This window comes from Equus przewalskii, chromosome 17 (genome assembly GCF_037783145.1).
Source record: "Equus przewalskii isolate Varuska chromosome 17, EquPr2, whole genome shotgun sequence".
In the NCBI taxonomy this organism is placed as follows: Eukaryota; Metazoa; Chordata; class Mammalia; order Perissodactyla; family Equidae; genus Equus; species Equus przewalskii.
The window spans coordinates 1,280,016-1,307,003 of NC_091847.1; positions in this window are offsets into that span (position 1 = coordinate 1,280,016).

Genomic DNA, 26,988 nt, shown 5'->3' on the forward strand with positions numbered 1-26,988 from the left:
CCAATACCATACTGTTTTGATTGCTACAGCTTTGTAATATGGTTTGAAATCAGGGAGAATTATGCCTCCAGCTTTGTTCTTCTATCTCAAGATTGCTTTGGGAGACATTTTCAATTTAAGGACACACATAGGCTGAAAGTGGAGGAATTGAAAAACGTATATAAATTGTAGCCAAAGAAAGCAGCGGTGGCTCTACTTGTATCAGACAAAAGAGACATGTCAAAACTGTCTTTAGAGTCAAATAAGGATATTATATAATGATGAAAGAGTCAATTCAACAGGAAGATATAATAAGTATATACACAGCCAATATCAGAACATCTAAATACATAAAGCAAATATTGAAGAGAGAAATTGACAGCAATACAATAGTAATAGAAGACTTCAATACCCCACTTTCAATAATGATTGCAATATCCAGACAGAAAACCAGTAAAAAAAACTAGAAGACTTGAATATTGCTATAGTCCCAAAAGGAACTAAGGGACATATACAGAACTTTCCACCCCAGAGCAGAGAATTCTCATTCTTTTCAAGTGCACATGGAGCATTCTCCAGGATAGATCATGTGTTAGGTCACAAAACAAGTCTTAACACATTTAAGAAAATTGAAATTATTTCAAGTGCCTTTTCTGACTACAATGGTATTAAACTAGAAATCATTAACTGTAAGAAAACAGGAAAATTAAAAAATATGTGGAGACTAAACAACACACTTTTGAACAACTATTGAGTCAAGGAGGAAATCAAGAGAGAATTTAAAGAGTATCTAAAGACTGATAAAAATAATAACACAGCATACTAAAACTTATGGGATGCAGGAAAAGCCATACTAAGAGGGAAGTTTATAGTGTGAAATGCCTACATTAAAAAAGAATAAAGATCTAAAATAAAAAAACCTAACTTCACACTTCAAAGAACTAGAAAAAGAACAGATTAAGCCCAAAGCTAGCAGAAAGAAGGCTATAGTAAAGATTAGAACAGAGGTACACTGAATAGAGAATAAAAATAACTAAGAGCTTGTTTTTTGAAACGATAAACAAAACAGACCAACCCTTAGCTAGTCTAAGAAAAAAGAGAGACTCGAATAAATAAAATCAGAAATGAAAGAGGGACATTACATGGATTCTTCAGAAATAAAAAAGATCATAAGGGACTATTATGAACAATTATGTGCCAACAAATTGGATAACATATAAGAAATGGATAAATTCCAAGAAATAGATAGCCTACCAAAACTCAATCAAGAAGAAATAGAAATCCTGAATAGATCAATAACAAATAAGGAGGTTGAATCAGTAATTAAAAACATCGCAAAAAAGAAAAGCCTAGGACCAGATGACTTCATGGGTGAATTTTACCAAAAATTGAAAGAAGAATTACTAACAATTCTTAAATTCTATAAAAAAAAATAGAAGAAGAAATACTTCCAAACTCATTTTGTGAGACCAGCATGCCCCTGACACCAAAATCAGACAAAAAGACCACAATAAAATAAAACTACAGGCCAATATCCCTGATGAATATAGATGCAAAAATCCTCAATAAAATGCTAGCAAACTGAATTCAACAGCACATTAAAAGGATCATACACCACGATCAAGAAGGATTAATGCCTGAGATGCAAGAGTGGGTCAACGTAAGCAAATAAATCAATGTGATACATCACATTAATAGAATAAAGGAAAAAAACCCACATGATCATTGTAAGAGATTCAGAAAAAGCATTTCACAAAATTCAACATCCATTCATGATTAAAAACCTTTCAACAAAACATGTTTAGAAGGAACTTATCTCAGCACTGTAAAAGTTATATATGAAAAGCCCATAGCTAGCATCATAATCAATGGGGAAAAACTAAAAACTTTCCCTGCAAAATCCAGTATAAGGCAAGGATGCCCATTCTCACCTATTCTATTCTTCATAGTACTGGAAGCTCTAGCTAGAGCAATTAAATAAGAAAAATAAATAAGAGGCATCAAAATCAGAAAAGAAGAAGTAACATTCTCTCTTTTTTTGCAAATGACATCATCATATATGTAAAAAATTTTACAGGTTTCACAACAAAAAAACCTATTAGAACTAATAAATTGACTCAGTAAAGGTGCATGACACAAATCAACAAACAAACGTCTGTCATTTCTATACACAAACAATGAATTATCCGAAAAAGAAATTAAGAAAACAATCCCATTCACAATGGCAACAAAAAGAATAAAATACTTAGGAATAAACTTAACCATAGAGGTGAAAGACCTATACACTGAAAGTTATAAAACAATGATGGAGGAAATTAAAGAACACACGGGTAAATGGAAGGACATTCCACTTTCATGGAATGGAAGAATTCATATTGTTAAACTGTCCATATTACCCAAAGTTATCTACAGATTCAATATAATCCCAATCAAAATTCTAGTGATATTCTTTACAGACATAGAAAAAGCAATCTTAAAATTCATATGCAAAAATAAAAGACCCCAAATAAACACAGCAATCTTTAGCAAGAAGAACAAAGCTGGAAGTATTACACTTCCTGATTTAAAAATATACCATAAAGCTATAGTAATCAAAACAGTATGGTACTGGCATAAAGACAGACATACAAACCAATGGAATAAAATAGAAAGCCCAGAAATAAATATGTGTGTTTATGACCAACTGATGTACAACATGGGTGCCAAGAACACGCAATGTGGAAAGGATAGTCTTTTCAGTAAAATGATGCTGAGAAAACTGGATATCGACATGAAGAAGAATCAAACTGATCCTCATCTCACACCCTATACAAAAATCAACTCAAAATGGATTATCATGGGTGTATCAACTACTAGAGTGGGTCTTTCTCCCACATTATGTTAATCATTCTCCTGTTTATTCAGTTATAGGTGCATGTACTCAGGCTGCCTGCTGTGTGAGGAGCACTGTGGCAGCTCTTAAGGCAGGGCTGAATTCTCCGCATTCCCAAATGCCTCTGGCACAGACCAAAGCCTGGCATAAAGGCAGGGGCCAGTGAATCTTGTGTTGAATGATTAACTGAGTGAATGGGAGGCTTTCAAAACTGTTTGGAAGTCATTGTGAACTTCCCTCCTTGCCCCAGAGTAGGCTCAAAACGAGAATCTTTCTATATAAAGCTCTGAGCCTCTCATTCTCCTCTTCACCCCCTCCCCATTCCCACAGGTCAAGAAAAATCTAACCAAATCTAAACCACCATTTATATTCAGTGTATGGGAAGTCACGTGTGATTCTGGGGGGAGGGGATGCGATTTGCCAACTTGCTTTGTAGCCACTTCCTCCCTTTGCTGAGGCAGCAAGTTACTGAGTTTCCAGAAATCCAGTGGCTTGTAATTGACTGTAATTGAACTGTAATTGAACCAGTCGGTACATTTCATCCTTGAAATCCTTGGTTTGGAAATTTGCCTCAATGGAGTTGTCAGCAGAAAACCCTTCTTGTTGCAAACTTGGCCCTTTGTTCTTCAGGCATCCCTACCCATAGGAGGTTCTCATCATGATTTGGACTTCTAGCCTGAGATAGAAGGAAGATTCATTTCTGACAAGTTATTTTTAAAAACTCTAAAAAAATGATATTTCTCTTTGCATACACCTGCCTTTTGATGATTCATAGCTGTGAAGTCTGCAAGCTATCACTGCTTGGGGAAAAGTTTAAAACTCACAACTTGGAAAGAAACATGCGCTCTTGTTACCTAATGTTGAGACACAATTAATTCATTATAGACAGAAGCTTAATAAAAACAACTGTTAAATTCCTTTAAGAATAATGGGAATATGTCAAAGGAGGAACCAACTGATGGAACTCCCACTGAACAAAATTAGGACAAATTGAGGAGGAAAATAAATAGGGAGTATTGTACGATAACTCAAAGTATAAAATAAATATCCATGTGTCCGTATTGATATAAATAAATGATTAAATAAATAAATGGGAGACAATACACAGGATCTCCCTGCAGAATAACTCCAAGTAATTCATGTAGATACTCCACCACCAAAGAAGGGAAGCCTGACTCCTGACTCTGTCCATGTGAGCTGTGCATTACATAACTTCCTTCCAGCAAATACACTACAGAAAAAGGGAACAAAGAACAACTTTACAGTTGAGAAATATGACAAAAACTTCCTTATCCATGTGATCAAGGTCAACATCAACAATAAATCATATTGATAGTAGGCACTCTTGCTATGATGTGATGAGAAAGGCATTTTACCTTTGTGGTTTTTGCCCCCAAAACCTATATCACAGTCTAATCATGGGGGAAAAATCAGACAAATCCCCACTAAGCGATATTCGATAAAATACCTGACATAGTACCTGTCTCCTCAAAATTGTCAGGATCATCCAAAACAAGGAAAAATCTGAGAAACGGCTACAGCCAAGAGGAGCCTAAGGAGATATGACAATTAAATGCAATGTGTTATCCTAGATGGAATCATTGAGCAAAAAAAGAATTTGATGAAAACTAAGGAAATCTGAATAAAGTATGGACTTTAGTTAATGGCATGTTGATATTAGCTCATTAGTTGTAAAAAATGTACCATAGCAATATAAGATATCAATAATAGGGGAAACTGAGTGTAAAGAACATGGGAACTTTTTGTATTATCTTAATAGCTTTTCTGTAGATTTAAAACTTCTGAATCTAAAAGTTTATTAAAAATTGAAAAAGATCCCAATGAAGGAAGAATGATAACATTGGGAGTTTCTGCAGCCCCCTAGTCAGATGAATGAGCGTGTGATGTGTTTTTATTACAAATCATAGAACATTTATGATTGGCCTTTCTCCATTTGGGCATATGGAAGAAGTCATCTGAATGATGGCCAATAAACTAACTTGCCTGACTTCCCTTTCTGACAAGTGGGGTTGGGGTAGAGGGAGTAGTGGTAAGGAGGAAAGAGAAGTAATGTCCCCATAAACCAAACTTTGATTTTTTATCAGGAATTACTTGGTCAACTACAACAGAGGATTTTTGGAAGAGGCCAACAATTCACTTTAAAAATTGGTAGTGTCCAAATTTCTCTGAACATTCACTCTACCAGTGAAAAATGTCAACACTTCCAAATATAGACATATTTACTTTTTATAAATATGTATAGAGTACCAATATTATTAGCTAATATCCTAAGCCAGAGTGTACAGAGGTTTATCACCAATGAAAATGTATATAATTTTATATTATCTTCACAACAATTTCTAATTTATTTTATCTGCTTCATGCCAGATGTGATTAATCTGCCAGTGTTTTCAATTTTTATTGGGTATTTTTGGTTGACAAAGTGTTCATATTTGGAGTACGAAAAAAGTCAGCCATGAAGAAACTTATGGTTCACTTGTTGTTCCATATTACTATTTTCAGTTGACATTTTGTAAGAAGCATTATAATATATGTGTCCCTTTTGGGGAGGACTACTTTGCTTAAAAAGAGATCGTTGTGGGGCTGGCCCCGTGGCAGAGTGGTTAAGTTCGTGCGCTCCGCTGCAGGCGGCCCAGTGTTTCGTTGGTTCGAATCCTGGGCGCGGACATGACACTGCTCATCAAACCACGCTGAGGCGGCGTCCCACATACCACAACTAGAAGGACCCACAACGAAGAATATACAACTATGTACCGGGGGGGCTTTGGGGAGAAAAAGGAAAAAATAAAATCTTAAAAAAAAAAAAAAGAGATCGTTGTTACTTGTATACAGTATACGTGTTACATGTATGCACACATGATTGAACACACACTGCAATGCTTGGTAATGCACGAGTGTTCATGAGTGAGTGTGGTCACATGGCTGGCCTTGCTACATCGCAGAGCCTCCTCTCCCCTCAGACTCCTCACACTGCAGTTGATAATGATCTTTTGACAAACAGACTGATCCATAGATTTAACATACTAGCAAAATTTAACCCCTTTCTCTTATAGGTAAAAATAAAGAGAAACAGAAGTACTAAAAGTGTTTTCCCAGACCTAAATGAATCATCTGGAGAACTACCTGGGTGTCTGTACCCTACTCTGGAAACCATTGGTAAAAGAGACCTCATACGGGAGAAGACCAGAAGTAGCTATGTTGGTGGGGAATTCAGATCAACGTCACACACGATTCCATGGCTCATGTCAGAGTTATGAACCTGAAGGCAATGATTCAGGCTGCAGGCACCTCACCGAGCAGCGGATGGTCAAGGCTGTCCAGTTTAGCCAAGTCAGAGGGCACCAGCACATTCTTGGGAGGAGACAGTCTTCCAAATATCCAAGTACAAGGGTTAGTGAATCTGGTCTAATTTTGGCCAGAGTTAATTATTAGAGTTAATAAGTAAATAAATTCAGCAAAGTTGCAGGATATAAAGTCAACACACAAAAATCAGTTACATCAGTGTATTGTATCACTGGCGATAAACGATACTAAAAGGAAATTAAAAAAAACCCCACACAATTCCATTTATCGTAGCACTAAAATAATAAAATAGGAATACATTTCACCAAGGACGTGAAAGACTGGTACTCTGAAAACCACAAAACACTGCACTATTTGTTGAAAAGACTCTCCTTCATTTGAATTGCTTTTGCCAATTGAGTCTTTGTCAAAAACTCAATTGGGCACATTTGTATGAATCTATTTCTGTGTTCTTTATTTTGTTCCATTGACCAAAGGATATGTTGATGCCTTTTTCAATGCCACAATGTCTTTATTTTTGTTACTATATAGTAAACTTAATATCTAGTAGAATAATTTCTCCCACTTTATTATTATTAGTCAAGATTATTTTAGCTATTTTAGGGCATGAGACTTTCCAGAAACATTTTAGGATAAACTTCTCCATGTCGACAGAAAAACTGGCTGCAATTTTGATAAGAATTGGATTACATCTACAGATCAATTTGGGGAGAACTGACAACTTTTCTATGTAAAGTCACCTGATCCATGAACACACTATGTTACTCCATTCGTTTAGGTCTTCTTTTACTTCTTTCATCAGCATTTAAAATTTTTCAGCATACAGATTCTGTACATGATTTTTTAGGCTTATCCCTAGATAATTCATTTTCTTTGGGTAAATTATAAAGCTTTGTTTGGTTTTAAATTTTTGGTTTCCGCATGTTCATTGTTAGAATGCAGAAATCAAGTTGATTTTTACGTGTTGATCTTGATTTGAGAAATTCCTGATGCTAAACTCAGTTATTAGTTCTAGAATGTTTTTTTTTTCTGTAGTTTCCTTCATCTATGCAGACAACCATGTCATCTGCAAATAGGCCCAGTTTTATGTCTTCTTTTCTGATGTTCAACCTTTATTTATTTTCCTTGCCTTATTGCAATGGCCGGAACTTTTGGTAGTATGATGAATTAGAGTGGTGAGTGTGCACACCCTTGCTTGTTAAGCATGATGTTAGGTGAAGATTTTTTGTAGGTGCTCCTTATTAAGTTAAGGAAGTTCCCTTCAATTTCTGCTTTTTGAGAATTTTTATCATGAGTGAGAGTGGATATATTGGTAAATGCTTTTTCTTTGTCATTGATAGGATTATATAGTTTTTCTTATTTAACCTATGATGTATTATACTGATTGATTCAAATGTTGATCCAGTCTTGCACACTTGAAATAAATCCCACTTGGTCATGGAATATAATTCTTTTTATACATTGCTGGATTTAATTTCCTAACATTTTATTGAGGATATTTTCTTCTAAATTCATGAGGGATACAGATAGTTTTCTTTTATTATACAGTCTTTTTTTCTGGTTTTGATATAAGGGTAATACTAGTCTCATAGAAGGAGTTGGGAAGTGTTTCTGGCTCTTCTGTTTCTATAAGAGAATGGGTAAAATTGGTGTTAATTCTTCTTTAAATGTATGGTAGAGTTCTCTAATGAAATCATCTGAATCTGGAGATCTCTTTTTGGGGATGCTTTTGATTAAGAATTTAATTTCTTTCATGGTTATAGAATTGCTCAGGTTGTCTGTTACTTCTTGATAGAGTTTTGGTCATTTTTCATTTTCAAGGAATTGATTCTTTTCTTCCAAGTTGTTGACTTTATGAGGGTAAAGTTAATCACTGTATCCCCTTATTATCCTTTTAAAGGCTGCAGGATCTATAGTGTTTTTCTCTGTTTCATTCCTGATTTTGATATGTCTTCTCTTTGTCAGTGTTGTTAGAGCTTTATAAATTTTAGTGATTTTTTTTCAAATAACCAGTTTTCTGTTTCATTCATTAGCTCTATTTTCTTTGATTTTGCTCTTATCTTTATCATTTCTTTTCTTATGCCTCTTTGGGGTTTATTTTGCTCTTCTTCTGGTTACTTGAAGTGTTTACTTAGATTATTGAATTGAGACAGTTTCTCTTTCTCACGTGAGCATTTAGTGCTATCAATTTCCCTCACAGCACTGGTTTGTTTCATCCCACATGTTTTTATATGGTATAGTTTCATTTTCTTTCAATTCTATATATTTGTTTCCTTTGAGACTTCCTTTTTTGACATATGAATTATTTAGAAGTCTTTCATTTAATTTTCAATTTCTTGGAGATATCCTGCTGTTTTTATGTTATTGATTTCTGGCTTGATTCTGTTATGTTCAGAGAACATGCTCTGTGTGGTTTCAATTATTTTAAACTGTTTGAGGTTTATTTTATCACCCAGGACTTAGCCTGCCTTGGTGACTGTTCCATGGTGTCCCATGTATTCTGCTATTGTTGACTGGAGTGTTCTCTATATGTCAATCAGATCCTGTTGTTTGATTGTGTTGTTCACATCTTCTATATCCTTGCTGATTTTCTGTCTAGTAGTTCTATCAGTCACTGAGAAGGGGATATTGAAGTTCCCACCTATAACTGTGGACATAAATGTTTAGGATCATAATGTCTTCCTTATGGAGTTATCCTTTTCAAATTATTTAATGACTCTTTTTCTCTCTAGTAGTTTTCTATGCTCTGAAGTCTACTTAATCGGACATTATATAATCACTGCTACTTTGATTAATGTTTGCAAACGTATGTTTTTCCCTCCTTTTACTTTCAACCTACCTGTATTACTGAATTTGAAGTGAATTTCTTATAGATAGCATATTTTTGGATCATCTCTGCCAATCTCTATCTTTTGACTGTTGTATTCAGATTTTTTACATTTAAGTAATATGTTAGAGTTCACATCTGACTTTTTATTATTTGTTTTCTATTGGTTTCTTCCTGGTTTCTCATTTCTTTTTCTCCTTCTTTGCCTTGCTATGGGTTGCTTGAATATTTATTTAGGATTCCATCTTGATTTATTTATAGTAATTTTGAGTATATGGCTTTGTATAGTTTTCTTAGTTGTTGCTCTAGGTATTACAATATATGCACATAACTTACCACAGTTACTGGCAACCGTGTTTTACCACCTTGAGTGAAGTTCAGGTACCTTATTTTCTTCAGATGCCCCAACTCTCTCCACTTTTTATGTAAAATTACCTTAAGTTTTTCCAATACATACATTGAGAACCACATTAGATGGTGTTATAATTTTCGTTTTAACTTCAAATATGAGTTAAGAACTAATGATTTGAAGGATATGTTATTATAGCTACTTCAATTTTTATTCCTTCCAATGTTTTTCTTTCCTTTCTGAAGTTCCAAGGGTTTTGTTGTTGCCGTTTTCTATTTAGAGAATTTCTTTTAGCTACACTTTAAAAATAGGAAACAAAATTCTAAATTTTCCTTTGTTTGATAATGTCTTTATTTTCTGTCATTTCTTAAAGAGATTTTTACAAGATATCGAATTCACTGTTGAAATGTCCTTCTTATTTTTTCACTCCTTGAAAAATATTGGCACATCCTTCTGTCTCCTGTGGTTTCAGATGAAAACTCAGCTGACATTCAAATTGATATTCTCTCATGAGTACTATGTTGTTTTTCTCTGGCTGCCTTCAAGATTTTTTTCTTTTCTTTAGTTTTCTGAAGTTTAATTATGATATGTTTGGCATGGACTTACTTGGGTTTATCCTATTTGAGGTTTGTTTAGCTTCTTGAATCTGTAGATGTATGTTTTTGGCCACATTTGGGAAGTTCTCAGCCCTTATTTATTTGAATACTTTATTAATCCTCTTTGTTAATCTTTTCCTCCTCTTCTTCTGGGACTCCAGTGAGTTGAATGTTAGCATTTTTGTTATTGTTTCACAGATTCCTGAGAATCTGGTCATTTTTCTTCCAATCTATTTTCTCCCTGTGTAGATTAGGTACATTCTATTGATATGTTGTGCAGTTTACTGATTCTATCCTCTGTCATCTACTGTGAAGCCCATCCAGCAAATATTTTATTTCAATGATTATAATGTTCTGTTCTACAATTTCCACTTGACAGTTAAAAAAATTACTTCTATTTCTTTGCTTAGATTTTTTATTTGCTTGGAGAGAATTTGTAATGGTTGAAGTATTTTTGTAATGGCTACTTTAAAATCCTTGTCAGATAATTCCAATATCTGATTCATCTCAGTGTTAGCATCCCTTGATTTTTCTCATTCAAATTGTGATTTTCCTTGTTCCTGGTATGAGGACTGATTTTTTATTATGTCCTGGATGTTTTGGATATTATGAGACTCTGGACCCTATTTAATCTTGTATATGCTTAGATTGTGCTACCTCATTGTCCCTCGTGTGCATGGAAGTTCAGGTCCTCCCTGGGTCCTGGTGATTCCTTCCTGTTAAAGTGGGGCACCACTTGTACAGCCTCCTTGCCTCTGAGTGAGGGTGAAGCTCAGCTCCCTGCTGGTCTCCACCCAGCGTGTAGGAGTGTCAACAAATCCCACCTCCCACCACTCACTCTGCTTAATTGATGCTGGGTGGGCTTGGAGGATAAGCTCCTTGCTGAACTTGGCTGGCACCAGAGGTGGGGGACAAAGCTTAGCGGTGCCTCACCTCACCTTGGACCATCTCATTAAGTCTCAATGCTTCCACTGTGCTAAGGATGGAAGATCAGGACACTGCTTGGTCCATCTGGAGCACTGTCTGCTTCCAGTAAGCTGGGATGGAGTGATCTCTCTGCACTGGGAATTAGAGGACTGCCACTCCACCCATGGTTGGGGTAGGGTGAGGGGGTGCTAGATCAGCTTCCTGCTCCGCCAGCTGAAACCACCATGTGGGTGAGTCTGGGTTTTCCTTGGCTGTTAAGCTGGAGTAGGGCAGGAATTGCCAAAAAGGTGTTTTGTTATGAGGCTTCCCTTTTCCTGGTCCTTTGGCTGAGGGTAGACAGGCTTTTTGCTCTGAGCCTGTTGTAGGTTCACATTTGAAATTCTGTGATGTGTGGGAGGCAATAAGGAAACCAGAAGTCTCCTGTCTTTCTGAAGTCCAGAGATCCCTAAGCAGCCAACTTCTTCTTCCCATCTTCAGCCTCTCCCTGTGCTCACTGTTGGGTATGTCAGGGGGATGCTGTGGAAGGAGGGTGAAACCAGCTGCTCCATCTTCATGGGGAAGAGAAGTTGCTTCCCCCACCATCTTTGGACAAATGATGTGTTCCAGCTTATGCTGCAGAGGGTCTCCCACTGCAATACAGGGACAGCAGCTCTTCCCAGCTCAGCAGGGTCTTTCTGCTGGAGTAGGCCTGGGACTCTGTGCCCAAGGCCTCAGGGAAAGAGGACAGCAGGTGCTGATGTCCTGGGGGTGAGGGCGCAAAGAGCTTGGTCCTGAGAGTGTTGGAAAGCTGAAACCAGATTCAATGACTGCAGCGGTAAAGAGTTGCTGCTACCAGAGTGACACGTCTTGCTGGAGTGGAACAGGCAGTAATCAGGAAAACTTCAGTAAAGAAAGAGGAGAAGCGAGCCCCCTCCCTCCTCCAGCCCTGCCCTCTCCCTTCAGTGCCCCTGCTGGCAGAGCCAGACAGGGAGCAGCTGGCGCAGCAGCACTAAGGCTGGGAGCTCCGCAGCCCAGGTATCACAGAGCACAGCGTGGACACATGCACTTGGAGCTAAGAGTAAATAACTGGATAACTGGTACAGGGTGAGGCTTTGCCTTCCGAGAAGTGCAGCATGCCCTTTCCACGAGCATTATAAGTGACCGGGACTGTCAGAGAATGGTCTGTCCAGAGGCAGAGGAATGGGTGTCAGTTCTTGGTAACAGGGCAGAGAATCTACCACAGAACAGACAGCCAGTGGCTGATAATCTGGCTTCTTGTGTTTGGGGATCATCATGTGACCACAGCTAACCTCAGAGCCAACCGTCCCCTCCTCCCAGGGCAAAGGCAGGCGTCTCTCAGAGTGAGTGGACAGAAGCTCCCCCACTTCGCCCTCTCCTGCCTGACCTGCTCCTCCTCTTGCTCTCTTCCTTCGTCTGAGTCCCATTCATCCCTGGGAGAAGCCTCCTCCTGCAGCCACGCATCTGGATCTTCCCAGTACGCTGGCTGGGGCTTATTCTTTCAAACTTGTTTCAGCTTCTGAATGGGCATTCTATTTTCTAGGAGGGAACTGTGGAGGGAAAAAATAGACTTGGGACCTCAGTGAGAGAGATGAGGAGAGGGAAGATACACAGAAAATCCTCTAATCAACACCTGGAGGTAAACCCTGCTTTGTAAGAATAAACTTTCAAAACATGAAAAGAAAAATTTATAACCAGGCATCAATATAAGAATATTGATAGTCTTGAATATAAGAATAGAACTATAAATCTGTGCAAAAAAGATTAAATGTCCAAATTAAAAATGAGTTAGAATGACATGAGGATAAAGAAGGAGCAAAGGATCAGCTTGAGGCCAGCATATAGAGTTAGTAAATACCTCCATTGGATCAGACAAGGATGAAGCTGCAGGTAGCAGGGGAGAGAAGACAGTAGAACTGCTCTTCATCTGGTTTGTCTCTGTACCTATTTGCTCAAAGAGAAGCATCTTTGGTCTGAAAAGGTGAAAAAAGCAAAAATGAAGAAATTTGGTTTTCACCATGTTTTCTTCTCAACTAAGCTTAAAATCCCTAGAGGACAGAAACCAAAATACCGAGGAAGCAGTCACAATGTCTTAGCTGACACAGGAAAATGGTCGAAATTACATTTCAGGGACTTTGGGGCAGTGTGAAGGATTGGTGAAAGGAAGCAAGATGGAGGCAGGAAGACCCATTAATTTGCTGCCTAACTGGTGAGAGAGAGTGACCTAGCACAAGGCAGCATGGCTGGAGAAAAAGATGTGGATCAAAGGGATGCTTAGGAGGTAGGACTGAATGATCTGAGTTCCCAACTGGATGTGGATGGTTAAGATACTGACCATTCAGCTTTCTGGTTTTGGAAGCGGGAGGAAAACTGAATTTCCCCTCTATTTTGAACTGTCTTAAAAATATCCAGGTGGATTTCTCCAAGAGGAAATAGGAGTTTGTAGGTTATAATGGCTAAGGCCACACATTTTGAAGAAATAAAGACCTTGATTTGTGTCTCATTTTAGCTACTTACAGTTTAATTTTAAATAAGTCACTTAATCTTTCTATAAAATCATCTATAACATGTAGATGACAATATGTACTTTGGGATACTATTATGAGAAACTGAATCTGATAATTTAAGTTAAAAATGAGACCAGACATGAACAGGCACTCAATGAACAGAACCTTTAGATACCCAGTGCTCATAAGAGAGATAGGAAGTCCATTCACTAGATTACTAGCTTGAGATTTAAAAGTAGGCTCAAATATTTTAATATTTTAGAGTATTTGTTTGCACGGGTTGAAATCAGAAGGGGTAAATATAGGACAATAGTGATAGTGTGAGTGTACTTTTTTAATCTCTTCAAATCCTCCGTACAAACAGGTAGAGAAAAATGGATATCTACAATACAGTTAGGTGGCATGTTTTATCCACGAGCCCCAAAATGCAAGCAGATGGGGTCAAATCCCCTGTAGCTAGGCCCATGTGGTATCAGCAACCGGCAGGAGTAAACTGCAGGAAACAACCCCACACCTTATGGCCCTGAGAACAAGAATGCCCAGATCACCACCAGGGAGTTCCTGGAAAACATGGGGGGACTATTTGTAAACGTGAGCTTAAACTGAGAAAACGTATTTCATTTCAATTCACAGGTGATTGCAAGAGTATAAAGTCTGAGAAGCCTGGAGCAATCTGACTTTTAAAACTGACAAACTAAAATCCCCTTCAATGACAAAGCACAGTGGAATATATATTTGGCAGGAAAGAGACAATAGGCACAAAGAAAAGAGAAAGTCAAGATATAATGCTGCTTCTTCATCTATTAACAAGATAACATGATTTTTATCCTTCATTCTGTTAATGTGGTATATCACATTTACTGATTTGCATTTGTTAAACCATCCTTGCATTCTGGTGATATATCCAATTTGATCATGGTGTGCAATTCTTTTAACGTGCTGTTGAATTCTGTTTGCTATTGTTCTGTTGGGGAGATTGCATCTACACTCATCAAGTATATTGCTCTGTAATTTTCTTATAGTGTCCTTGTCCAGCTTTGGTAGCAGGATAATGATGGCCTCAGGAAATAAGTTTGGAAATGTTCCCTCTTCTTCAATCTTTTGGAAGAGTTTGAGAAAAATTGGCATTAATTCTTTAAATCTTTGCTTGAATGCAGCAATAAAGCCATCAAGTCCTGGACTTTTCTTTGTTGGGAGGTGTTTTGTTTTTAAAATGGTTTTATTTGTTTGTTTGTTTATTTATTTATTTATTTTGTTGAGGAGGATTTGCCCTGAGCTAACATCTGTTGCCAATCTTCTTCTTTTTGCTTGAGGAAGATTCACCCTGAGCTACATCTAAGTCAGTCTTCCTCTATTTTGTACGTGGGTTGCTGCCACAGCATGGCTGATGAATGATGTAGGTCCACACCTGGGATCCAAACCTGTGAATCCAGGAGTCTGAAGTGGAGTGCACCGAACTTAACCGCTACACCATGGGGCTGACGCCAGGAGGTTTTGAGTACTGCTTCAATCTCCTTCCTCATTATTAGTCTGCACAGATTTTCTATTTATTCATGATTTGCTCTTGGTAGGTTATGTGCTTCTAGGTATTTATCTATTTTCTAGGTTATTCAATTTGTTGGCCTATAATTGTTCATGATAGTCTCTTATGATCCTTCATACTTCTTGGTATCAGTTGTAATGTCTCCTCTTTCATTTCTGATTATACTCATTTGAGTATTTTTCTTCTTAGTTAGTGTAGCTAAAGGTTTTTCAATTTTGTTTATCTTTTCAAAAAAAAGAACCACACCTTTTAGTTTCATTGATCTTTTATATTCATATTCCGGTCTCTATTTTATTATTTCTGCTTTGATCCTTGTTATTTCCTTCCTTTTGCTAACTTTGGGCTTAATTTTATCTTCTTTTTCTACTTCCTTGAGGTGTAAAGATAGGTTTATTATTTGAGATTTTTCTTCATTTTTAACGTAGGTGTTTATTGCTCTATACTTCCCTCTTAGAACTGCTTTTGCAGTATCCCATGGAGTTTGGTAGATTATTTTCATTTTCATTTGTTTCAACACATTTTTAAAAATTTCTTCTTTGATTCATTTGTTGTTCCTAAGTATGTTGTTTAATTTCCATATATTTGTGAATTTTCCAGTTTTCCTCCTTTTATTGATTTATATTTTCATACATATTGGTCTGTAAATATACTTGGTATAATTTTAACCTTCTTAAATTTGTTAAAACTTGTTTTGTGATCTAACATATGATCTATCTTGGAGACTGTTCCACATGCACTTAAGAAGAATGTGTGTTCTGCTGCTATTGGATGGAGTGTTCTGTATATGTCTTTTAGGCCCATTTGTTTTAAAGTATATCTTAAGTACAAAGTTTTCTTCTTGATTTTCTGTTGCATGATCTATTTATTGTTGAAAATGGGTTATAAAAGTCCCCTACTATTTTTGTATTGTTGTCTATTTCTCCTTTCAGATCTGTTACTATTTGTGTAATATGTTTAAGTGTTTAAATCTTGGAGACATATATCTATATCTACCTATATTTATCTATCTATCTATCTATTTATCTATCATCTATCTATCTACATACATTTATTTAAAATTGTTGAATACTCTTGATGAATTGACTCCTTTTATCATCATATAATGATCTTCCTTCTCTTATAGTTTTTGACCTAAAGTCTATTTTGTCTGATATAAATATAGCTACCTTGCTCTCTTTTGGTTTGTATTTGACTGCTATGTCTTTTTCCATCCTGAGAGTCCTTAAAGCTGAGGTGAGTTTCTTGTTGACAGCATATAGTTGGGTCTAGTTCTTTTGTCCATTCACCCACTCCATGCCTTTTGATTGGAGAATTTAACCCATCTATGTATAAGGCAATTATTGATAGGTAAGGGTTTACTTATGCCATCTTATTGTTTTCTGGTTGTTTTGTAATTCTTTTGTTTCTTTCTTCCTCTCTTGTTGTTTTCCTCTGTAAATTGATGATTAGCCATGGTGAATTCATTTCATTTTTCTTATCTTTTATTCATTCATTTCATTCTCTTTATCTTTTTTGTAACCATTGTTGGGGTTTGCTTGTGGTTATCATGAAGCTTATAGAAAATATCTTATAGTTGTAACAGTCTATTTTCAGCTGATAATAACTTCAATCACATACAAAAATGTTCTTTTACTCCTCCTCCAACATTTACGTTTTTGATCTCACAATTTACATGTTTTCATATTGTGTATTCATTAACAAATTATTGTAGTTATAGTTATTTTTAATATTTTTGTCCTTTAACTTTTATACTAGAGTTAGGTGATTAACACACGACCATATCACAATATTAGAGTATTCTGAATTTGACTGTATACTTACCTTTTCCAGCATGTTTTATATTTTCATATAATGCCTTTCATTTCAGCCTGCAGATCTCCTTTCAGCATTTCTTACAAGGCAGGTCGAGCAGTGATGAACTTTCTCAGCTTTTGTTTGTCTTGTAGAGTCTTTATCTCTCCTTCATTTCTGAAGGACAGCTTTGTTGGGTAAAGTCTTCTTGGTTGGCAGTTTTGTTCTTTCAGAATTTTGAGTATATCCCCCCACTACCTGCAAGGTTTCTGCTGAGAAATCCACTGATGTCTTTATGGGGGTTCCCTTGTATGTGAGGATTTGTTTGTCTTGCTACTTTTAAAATTCCCTCTTTGTCTTTGAGTTTAGACAGTTTTATTAAATGTAACTTGAAGGAAACCTGTTTGGGTTAAACATTTTTAGGGATTTATTAGCTTCATACATTCGGATGTCCAAATATCTCCAGAGTTTTGGGAAGTACTCAGCCATTATTTCTGTAAATAAACTTTCTGCTCTGTTATCTCTCTCCTCTGATACTCCAATAATGCATAGATTGTTTCACTTGATGGTATCCTATAATTCATGTAGGCTTTCTTCACTCTTTTTCATTCTTTTTTCTTTGTTCCTCTACAACTGGATAATTTCAATTAGCCTGTCTTCAAATTCACAGATTGTCTTTTCTGATTGATCAAGTCTGTTGTTAGTGGTGTCTATTGCGTATTTCATTTCACTTGTCACATTCTTCAGCTTCAGAATTTCTGTGTTTTTTTAAAAATGATTTATATCTCTCTTTCAAACTCATTTTACTTATGTATTGTTTTCCTGGTTTTGTTGAATTTTCTTCCTATTTTCTTGTGGCTCACTGAGCTTCCCTAAAATAATTATTTTGAAATCTTTATCAGGCAAATCATGGATTTTCATTTTGGGAGGTCAGTTACTAGAAAATTATTGCCTTCCTTTGCTGATGTCATGATTCCTTGATTTTTCATGTTCTTTATGGTCCTGCATTACTGTTTTCATATTGAAGAAATCACCTCCTCCAGTCTTTATAGATTAGCTTCAGGAGAGAAATACCTCTTTCAGCCTTGCTAGGGGCTTTGAAGCTGTATCAGACCTTTCCTATTGACACACTCGCTCCATACTTCGTGTTCCCTCTTGGGAGGGAAATGTTAAGATTGTTTGCCTTCTCTCAATCCTGCAAAGTCAGGACAGGTGCCTACAGTCTCCTGTTTGCTCTCACTAGGACACTGCTAAATGGTCAAGTTTATGTGTTTTCTCCAAGTTTCAAAGAATGCGGCCAGCTTTCTGCATGTGCTCACTAGCCATGTGCAAAGGCTCACATTTGCCACTCTTAGGGGCACACCCAAGAAGCTGGCTATGGGGTGAGGATATGTGTGTATGAGGCACATGAGTGTTGGGGGGGAGCTCTGCACCACTTGGGGTCTTTGTAGATGAGTCATCCCCAGTATCTCATGGAAGGCTTCCTGATGGAGTTTATGAAGGAATTAGTAGGCTCCATGTCCCTTTGACCCTTTGTAAGAGTCCTGGCTTCTGTTCTCCCAGCCCTCCTTTCCCCACAGTTGTGCAGCACATCTCAGTATTCTGAATGGGGTGAGAAAGAAGTGGTCTTTGGCAGCATCTCACACAGATGGGGAAGCTGGGCATTCAGTTACATGCTCTCACTTCTCCCCGTGGAAGAATGCATGGGCTGAGAAGTTCTCTCCTGGAACTGAGCTGTGCCATCTTGGGGGAGTGGTGACATGGGTAGTGTGAAATGTTCCTCTTATCATCATCAGTGTATCCAATTTTGGATTTTTTTTTGCTCCAATGGTGTGCTGGAACTTCTTTCTTGGACTCCCGCACTTCCACTATGGGTGGTTGTCTAAATTGGTGTTCTTCAGGCAGAAGACTGTAGAAAACTCCTATTCCACTGTTTTGATAAATTCACTCTTCCTGGATCTTCTTTAGAATGATTAGAAAATGAGGAAGTGGGTGAGAGAATAAATAAAACAAAATCTACCAAGAGGGGGTAATTTTTGAATCAAAGAGATTGGTAGAAGGAGACTCATTATTTATGACATTCTTTTTGCCTTTATATATTTTTGAAATTTTCAAGAATAAAAATATAGAAAAAATATTTCATAAGGGATTCACTCATGCTTTAATAGTCATCTTGGCTTTCAGATTAACCTATGTTTTCTGAGACATTTAGTTGTCTCATTATTTTGTATTTCTCAGACAGCTTAAGTCAGAAGGAGTTTGAAATCTTTATATGAAATAGCTTTCCTTGCAAGTGCTTTCCATTTCAATTGGCTTCTCTTGGCTCCGCAATTGCTCTCTGGGATTGGGTAGAGATGTCTGATCATCCCAGACAAGTATAACTATTGGCAGATGGACAGCTTTCTCCATATGGACCATAACATTTACCATTAATTCATATGCATAAATATACATTTAATAGGTGTCATATGTTGGTTCGCTGCTTGACATTCATAGAACAGACTTCCCCCTCTTTACCCTTCTTTCTCTCCTTTAATATGTCCCTTTGGTTTAATTATTGGGGCACCTGATTTCATTCAATGATATTACTGTTTCTTTCTTAAATTCCTTGCTTCTTTGAAGGAAAGACAAGATCTTCCAAACTAGGGGAAGGGATGCTATAACAATGAAGATACAGAGGTAGCAGTGTTCATTGCCTGTGTAGAGGCCAAGGGACCAGCTTGATGAACAGAGGGAGACAAAATTAGAGAGTTAGAGGGTGAATCGATTTACACAATGAGTCTGGGAACTTCTGGTATAGATTGGATTAAACCACCTATTATTTTGGTTCTCTATTGTTGCATAACAAACCATCCCTGAAAGTAATTGGCCTAAAACAATAACAATTTTATTTGGGGGTTCAACTGGATTATTTTTCTGTTCCATGTGAGGTTGACTGGGGAAGTAGATGTAATCATCTGGGTGGCCAGTTGGGCTGGAATGCGTAAAATGATTTAATCTCATTTCTGGCGCCTTAGTGGAGATGGCTGGAAGTTTAGGCTCAGATGTCTGGGCTATTCTCTCTTCTGCCATAGAGTTTCAGGGACTCTCATTTGCTACTTAGCCTCTGCATTTGATCTCTACATGGTCTCTTACAGAAGGCAGCCAGATTTTTTACATGACAGCTCAAGGTTCCCAAAAATGCAAATCAGAAACCACCAGGCCAGGGGCCGGCTCCGTGGCCGAGTGGTTAAGTTCGTGCGCTCCACTGCGGCAGCCCAGGGTTTGGATCCTGGGCACAGACATGGCACTGCTCATCAGGCCACGTTGAGATGGTGTCCCACATCCCACAACTAGAAGGACCTGCAACTAAGATACACAACTGTGTATAGGGGGGATTTGGGGAGATAAAGCAGAAAAAAAAAAAAAGATTGGCAACAGTTGTTAGCCCAGGTGCCAATTCTTAAAAAAAAAAAAGGAAGATTGGCAACAGTTGTTAGCCCAGGTGCCAATCTTAAAAACAAACAAGCAATAAAAAAGGAACCACCAGGCCTTTTGAAAGCTGAGGCCCAGAATTGTCACAACATAATTTCTACCACACTTGTATTGGTTAATGTGAGTCACAGACTATCATAAACTCAATGAGGGAGGGTCATGAGTCATTGTGGGACATATTTGCCAACTAGTTTTCATGATCTTCCCTCTGGCATTCAATGATTTGTATTCCTCCCACATGCAAAACACATTTACCTCTTTCAAAAATCTCCAGATCTTATTCCAGTATGCAATTATGTTCAGGCTTGAAGCCAGGATCTTGTCACTCAAATCAGTTCCAAGTGTGAACAAAGCTCTTTGGATCCAGTTCCTAAGGTAGACTTCAGGTATTTTGTCTCCCCAATAGAAAACCTGCGACATAAAGAGACAAAATATCTATTCCTCATCACCTAACATATAATCATGAGACAGAGATCATTAACCACAATAGACAATCCAGTAAAAAAAAAAGGTGGGAGACAGAAGTCATGTAGCAGTTACTGGTCCCTATTAATCCAGAAATTGATTCAATACATACCTCTTTAGTCCTGTTCTCTGGGAATGGTTCTTCATGGCTCTTGGCTCTGCCCTGTGAGTCCTTCATCCTTTTCCATAAAAATTGTTCCTATTTGCTGTTGAGTAGCAATGTCAGACTGCTTTATTTCCACAGAAGGTTGAGGCCTCAGAGAATGCTTTTCATTTTGAATTATATCTGTTCCTTTCAGTCCAAACTGATACAATTTCTTTAAAAATATATATATTTATTACATATCAAATTAAAATCCTTTTCCAATTCTTTTTGAGACAGGCTAGTGTGAGATTTCTGTTGGACAGTCTCCTAAAGATTCTGAGAAGCACTTTTTGTCCATCTGAAAGGTCTTAAAGAATCTTACAGCTGTATCTTTGGTCTTGTCTTTACCAAATCAATTTCCTTGAGCAGCTTCAAAGGAATTGATCCTCAGTGGTATTTTTCCCCTTTGTTATTCACAATAAGCCCTACGTTGTGGAAGTGGACCTTCAAAGTGTTTTTACTGTTGCTTCTATTGAGCATCTCAATGTATTTTTAAGTCTAGAATCAGTTTATACTTTAATTTCTTAGTTTCAAATCTTACGCCATGTAGTTGTGTAAATTCAGAATTAGCATTAGCACATGGCACAGCCAGGAGTTCTGTTTTTGTGTGCGTGTGTGCGTGTGAGTCGCTTTTCCTACCAGAGCAATTATATGTTTTTTTCCTACTTTCCTCGTCTTGTAGTTGTAGTTTCTAATTTCCTCTTTCATAAAGAAAGGTAGTATAGTACAATGGTGTGCTCTGGATAGGCAAGAGTAATGCAGAGGTGGGAGCCAGATGATTTGGGTTTTGACCCCAACTGCTCTGTAACCTCAGTCAGTTAATTGCTCTGTACTCGGGTTCTGCATATGTAAAACAATGATAATAATATGACCCATCTCATGTTTTTACAGCAGAGACTGCTGATTGTTCACTAAACCCATTTCCTCATCTTCCAGGGCACAAAACTAGAATATACTTCCAAGCCTCCCTTGGTGTTAGTTGCAGCCGTGTGCCTGAGCTATTCCATAAGCGGAATATGGGTATAAGTGATGTGAACCACTTCCAGCCTGGCCCATACAAAACTTTGATGAGTATCTTCCACTTCTTTCTCCATCTTGACGCCTGGAATAGGGACAAATTTCAAGGTGGTCTTGGAAAACAAGTTTAAAGATAGCAGAGCTTCCCTCAGCTTGAGTCTTGAAGGGCTGTAAGCAAAAGGACCATCCTGTTGACCTGTACACCTGTCTGATTCAATACTGTTAACAGAGACAGAAATAAATTTTTATTATGTTGGAATTATTATGTGCTTTGGTCTCTTCAAAATAGAGCCAGCCTACCAAAAACATGCATAGCTATTATAAGAATCAAATGAGTTAATACATTTGAAATACTTAGGACAATGCCTGGAACATAATAAAGATCAATAATCTTTATTGCATCACTACCAGGTTTATGTCGAGTTCTTAGTGTTAGCTTCTCACTTGGCACAGGCCCAAGGCTGCCTCTTCTCCTTTCATTTGATGGTCAAACTCTGGACCCAGCCATTAGTTCCTAGATTCCCTTATCTCCTTCTGATGCTCACCTGTTTATGTTATTGGCTGTGCAGTCCTCATTCACTTCTGCCACCTGAAGATTTCTCTTTCTTTCAATACCTACTATTTTAAAATTATATCTTACCCAGAAGTTCTGCTTTTAGTGGACAGGATGTCTGTATTAGCTAATTCTACCATGCTCTAAGAGATTGGCCTGGAAGATTCTTAAAACCTCAGTAAAGAAGTCACAGGAACTGCTGAAATGTGCACATTGTCAGTAGACTATTGGGAAAAAAAGTGTTTAAAAGGCATATTATGCACCCAATGTGCTTAATTTGTCACATTCTCTTGACTTCACAATTATGATTTTCCTGGAAGTCTTCCAATATTAAATTCAGTGTGTCCCACATTTAGCAGAACAGAGGAAATCACTCGTTGAAATTTTCAGCATCCTCAGAACTTCAAGGAGAGTGCAACTGCTCCAGGTCATTTTCACCACCTCCTCTGCACCTTTCATGCAAGATAGGTTTCAATCACCTTACAGTTCTTAGGAAATGAGCACTCCGTACGTTAATTTTTTTCCCCTGGCAATTTGTTGGCTTGAGCTGCCTGACTACATTTCTAAATTTGGTTTCATATTCTGGGAAGTCGAAAAATCTTTCTGGTTTCCTTCTTGGATGGATAGAGGACATTAGGGTAAAAAGTGAATTCTCAGGTTATCTGTCAGAAATTTCAATAACAAAGACTAGTCTTAGGTGTCTATTCCTAGAAACAAGATTATGAGGACATCCTTTAGACTCTGGCACGACTATTCTATTTTATGTCCAACTGAAAGAAGGCAGGCTTTCAATCCCTCTGAACTGCATTAAGTCACAGGTTTACCTTTTCTTAGCCTCAGCATCCTTACCTAAAAATGGGAATACAATTGACCTCAAAAGATGCTAATTAAATGAGAAAGCATCTAAGACAAGACCCCATATATGAGATACATAGCAATAATAACAATGATGATGATAGTATCATTTTCAAAGAGAAAAATGAGGCTCCATTTCCGGCCGTGATGACGTAGCTTATACTGGACTAACCCTTTCGCTGAAGACAGCTACAAAACCCGGGTTGAAAATGAACAAAAAGAAACACAGGAAGACGTTGGAAAGCGACCAAGGCAGCTGGAACTTGAGGAGCTGCCATTCGAGAAGTTAGGAAAGTGCATGTAAAAGTCTCGCTATTTCCCGTGGAGCACCTGCCAGTTCACAGTTTGCGAAATCAGGCCTGGAGAAAACCAGGCCAACGGCTTGTGGTAGACCCACTGGGCTGGGGGGAGAGGTTCAAATTTGGGGGATCACAATGACAGGGACTTAAGTAGGCACGTTCTTGGAGAGGTAGGAAAGCCAGGTTTGAGGCAGCTTGCCTGCCTGCAATTTCCCTTTGAGGCGTTTGCCGCCTCCTAAGCTGTGTGTCCATGGAACGAAACACTGAGAAACTGAGACGAAGGAGCAGCACAGAAATGAAAATCTGAGCAGAAGTCCCACAGGCTCAAAATAGGGGGAAACAAAGGAGCTGTGGGGAGGTCTTGCTAAATAGACCAGCCTCCCACTGAGACCCAGTGAAGATCGTGCCCTGAGAGCGACAGCTGTGCCTTTGGAACAACGGCCCTCTGGGAAGAGAACAGACACAAAGCCTCAAACAGCCTCAGCCACGCCAGGCTGAACTGCCCGTAGGCCAGCTGTCTCTCAGGAGCAGAGCTCCTCTGTGGAGGAAGATGTTATCCACATTCATGTCATACGTGATTTATGAGGATTTAGCAAAAAATTACCAGTCCTATCAAGAAAAGGACCAAATAACTGCAAGTCCACAGGAAAAAATGGACAATGGAAACTATCTAGAAATTGGAGTTATCAGGACTTTAAAAGAACTATGATTAATATTTTCAAGAAAATACAGAAAATTGTGGGTAATTCCACCAGAGAACTAGAGTCTACTGAAAAATAAACATTTTATAAATGAAAAATATAATAACTGAAATTAGGAATTAAAAAATAGCCTTGCCTATTTTTAGAGGGTTATCATTAGCAGGTTAGGCACAGGAACATAGAGGAAAATGAACTAAAATATTAATCCAGATTGTATCATGAAGAGGTTTTAAATGGTTTTTAAAGTTAGAGCTTAAGAGCTATATAGAACATGGTGAAAATATCTAAAGTATATGTCAGTGGTGCTATTCTTCAAAAAATGAAGACAAAATAAATATATTTTCAAACAACCTGAAAAACTGAAAGAATTTGTTGACCTTCACTAAAGAAATTAGTATTTCTTTTAAGAGAATTCTTAACAAAGAAGGGGAATGTTTCCTAATGGAAGCCTGGTAAGGGAGAAAGGAATGAAGAACACAGGAAAAGATAATTACGTGGATAAATCCAAAATGAATATGGACTGTTTGAAACAATGATTCGAATGTCTTATAGGGTCACGCCGTCCTGCTCTGTCCTGCCTGGGGCATGAACCATCCTTTGTCCAGTGTACTAACGTTGTATAGGAGAGCCACCCATCAGTCACTTAGTAGCTGTCTAGGCTATCAGATCGACTGTTGGGTATTGCAGCGCTTGTGTTCAAGTCACCCTTGTTTTACTTAATTATGGCCCCAAAGCACAAGAGTGGTGATGCCGGCAATTCGGATGTGCCAAGAGAAGGCACAAAGTGCTTCCTTTAAGTGAGAAGGTGAAAGTTCTCCACCTACCAGGGAAAGAAAAAAAAGTGTTTGCTGAAGTTGTTAAGCTTTACAGTAGCTTTTGTTACAGTAAACTGTTATAATTGTTCTAGTTTATTATGGGTTATTGTTGTTAATCTCTTACTGTGCCTAATTTATAAATTAAACTTTATCATAGGTATGATGTATAGGAAAAAATCATAGTACATACGGGGTTCGATACTATCTGTGGTTTCAGGCATCCACTGAGGGGGTCTTGAAACATATTCCCTCGGGGGACTCTTGGATGCTACTGGATCAAATGGATATTTGTATGGAAAAAGATTAATATTGACACTTACTTATACCACACACAAAAATGATTCCAGATGAATTGTAATCTGAATGTAAAAGGTAAAATAAATATAGAAGAAATAAATAAGGCTTTAGAAGAAAATATAGGAGAATAACTTCATGATCCCGAGGTAAGCAAAGATTTCTTAAACAAGTACAAAAAGCACTAATCACAATGGAAAAACCTAGTAGGTTGTAATGTATTAAAATTAAAAAAACAGTCTGTTGATCAAAAGTCATCACTAAGTGAGTGGAAAAAAAAAACAAACCACAGAGGGGAGAAGGCAGTTGCAATAGATACAGCTGACACAGGACTCATGCAGAATACAAAAAAGAATTCTTACAAGCTATTTAGAAAAAGACAGACATCCTAACTGAAAAATGAGCAAAAGTCCTCGAATAGGCACTCCACAATATAATGTATCCTGATAGCAAATAAACATAAGGCAGGTGCATCACTTCATTAGTCATTAGATTAATGCACATTAAGTCCCTGAGGCGTCACTGTATTTAATACAGTGAAAATGCAAGGGTGTGAGGACACAGGAGCTCTGTCGCCCTGCCTGAGCAGCCAGCAGCTGACACAATCATTCTGAATAACTCTTTGGTACTCTCGACTAAAGATGAACATAAACATAAGGCCCAGCAAGTAAACTAGGTCTATATGGAGAAGAAAAGTGCGTATGTGTTTATACCAAATGTAGAAAACATTAATAGCAATACTATTTGTAAGGGCCCCAAATTGGAAATATGAAAATGTTCAATAGAAATATTAATGTCTTAGTTCAAGTTTCTTTAACAAAATGCCACAGACAGGGTGGTTTGTAAACAACAGAAAATTGTTCCTCACAGTTCTGGAGGCTAGAAGTCCAAGATCAGGGTGCCAGCATGGTCAGGTTCTGGTGAGGGTCCTCTTCTGGGCTTCAGACTGCCGATTTCTTGCTGTGTCTGCACGTGGTGGAAGCGACTGGAAAACGCTCTGGGGCCTCTATTCAAGAGGCACTAATGCCATTCACCCCATTCATGCAGAACGCTCATGACCTAATTCCCTTCCAAAGGCGGAGTCTCCAGATACCGTCACCTTGGGCATTAGGTTTTCAGCATGTGTATTTTGAGGGGACATAGACATTTAGATCATAGCAATGGAAAAATAAATTGCTGTGTGTTCACACAACAGAATGCTATCAGAAAGAAAAAAACAAATTACTCTTATGTGCAATAATGAGAATGAATTTCATAGACATGTTGAATGAAAGAAGCCAGACATAGTGAGAAAAGCACCAAAGACCCAGTATTGTATTATTTCACTTTTATAAATTTCAAAACCAGTCGAAACTAATGTATGGTGTTAGAAGCAAAAATAGTGGTGGGCTTTGCAGGTAGGCAGTGTCTGGGAAGGGGCATGGCAGGCTTCTGGAGTGCCAGAGTGTTCTATTTCTTGATCTGTGTGCTGGTTACACACTGGGAGTTCACTTTGTGAAAATTCATTGAGATGTTTAATTAAGATTATTATTAAATTAATTATTGAATGTATGTTATATTTTAGTACTTTGTGTGTGGGTGTGAGGAAGATTGACCCTGAGCTAATATCTGTGGCCAATCTTCCTCTTTTTGCTTGAGGGAGATTGTCACTGAGCCAG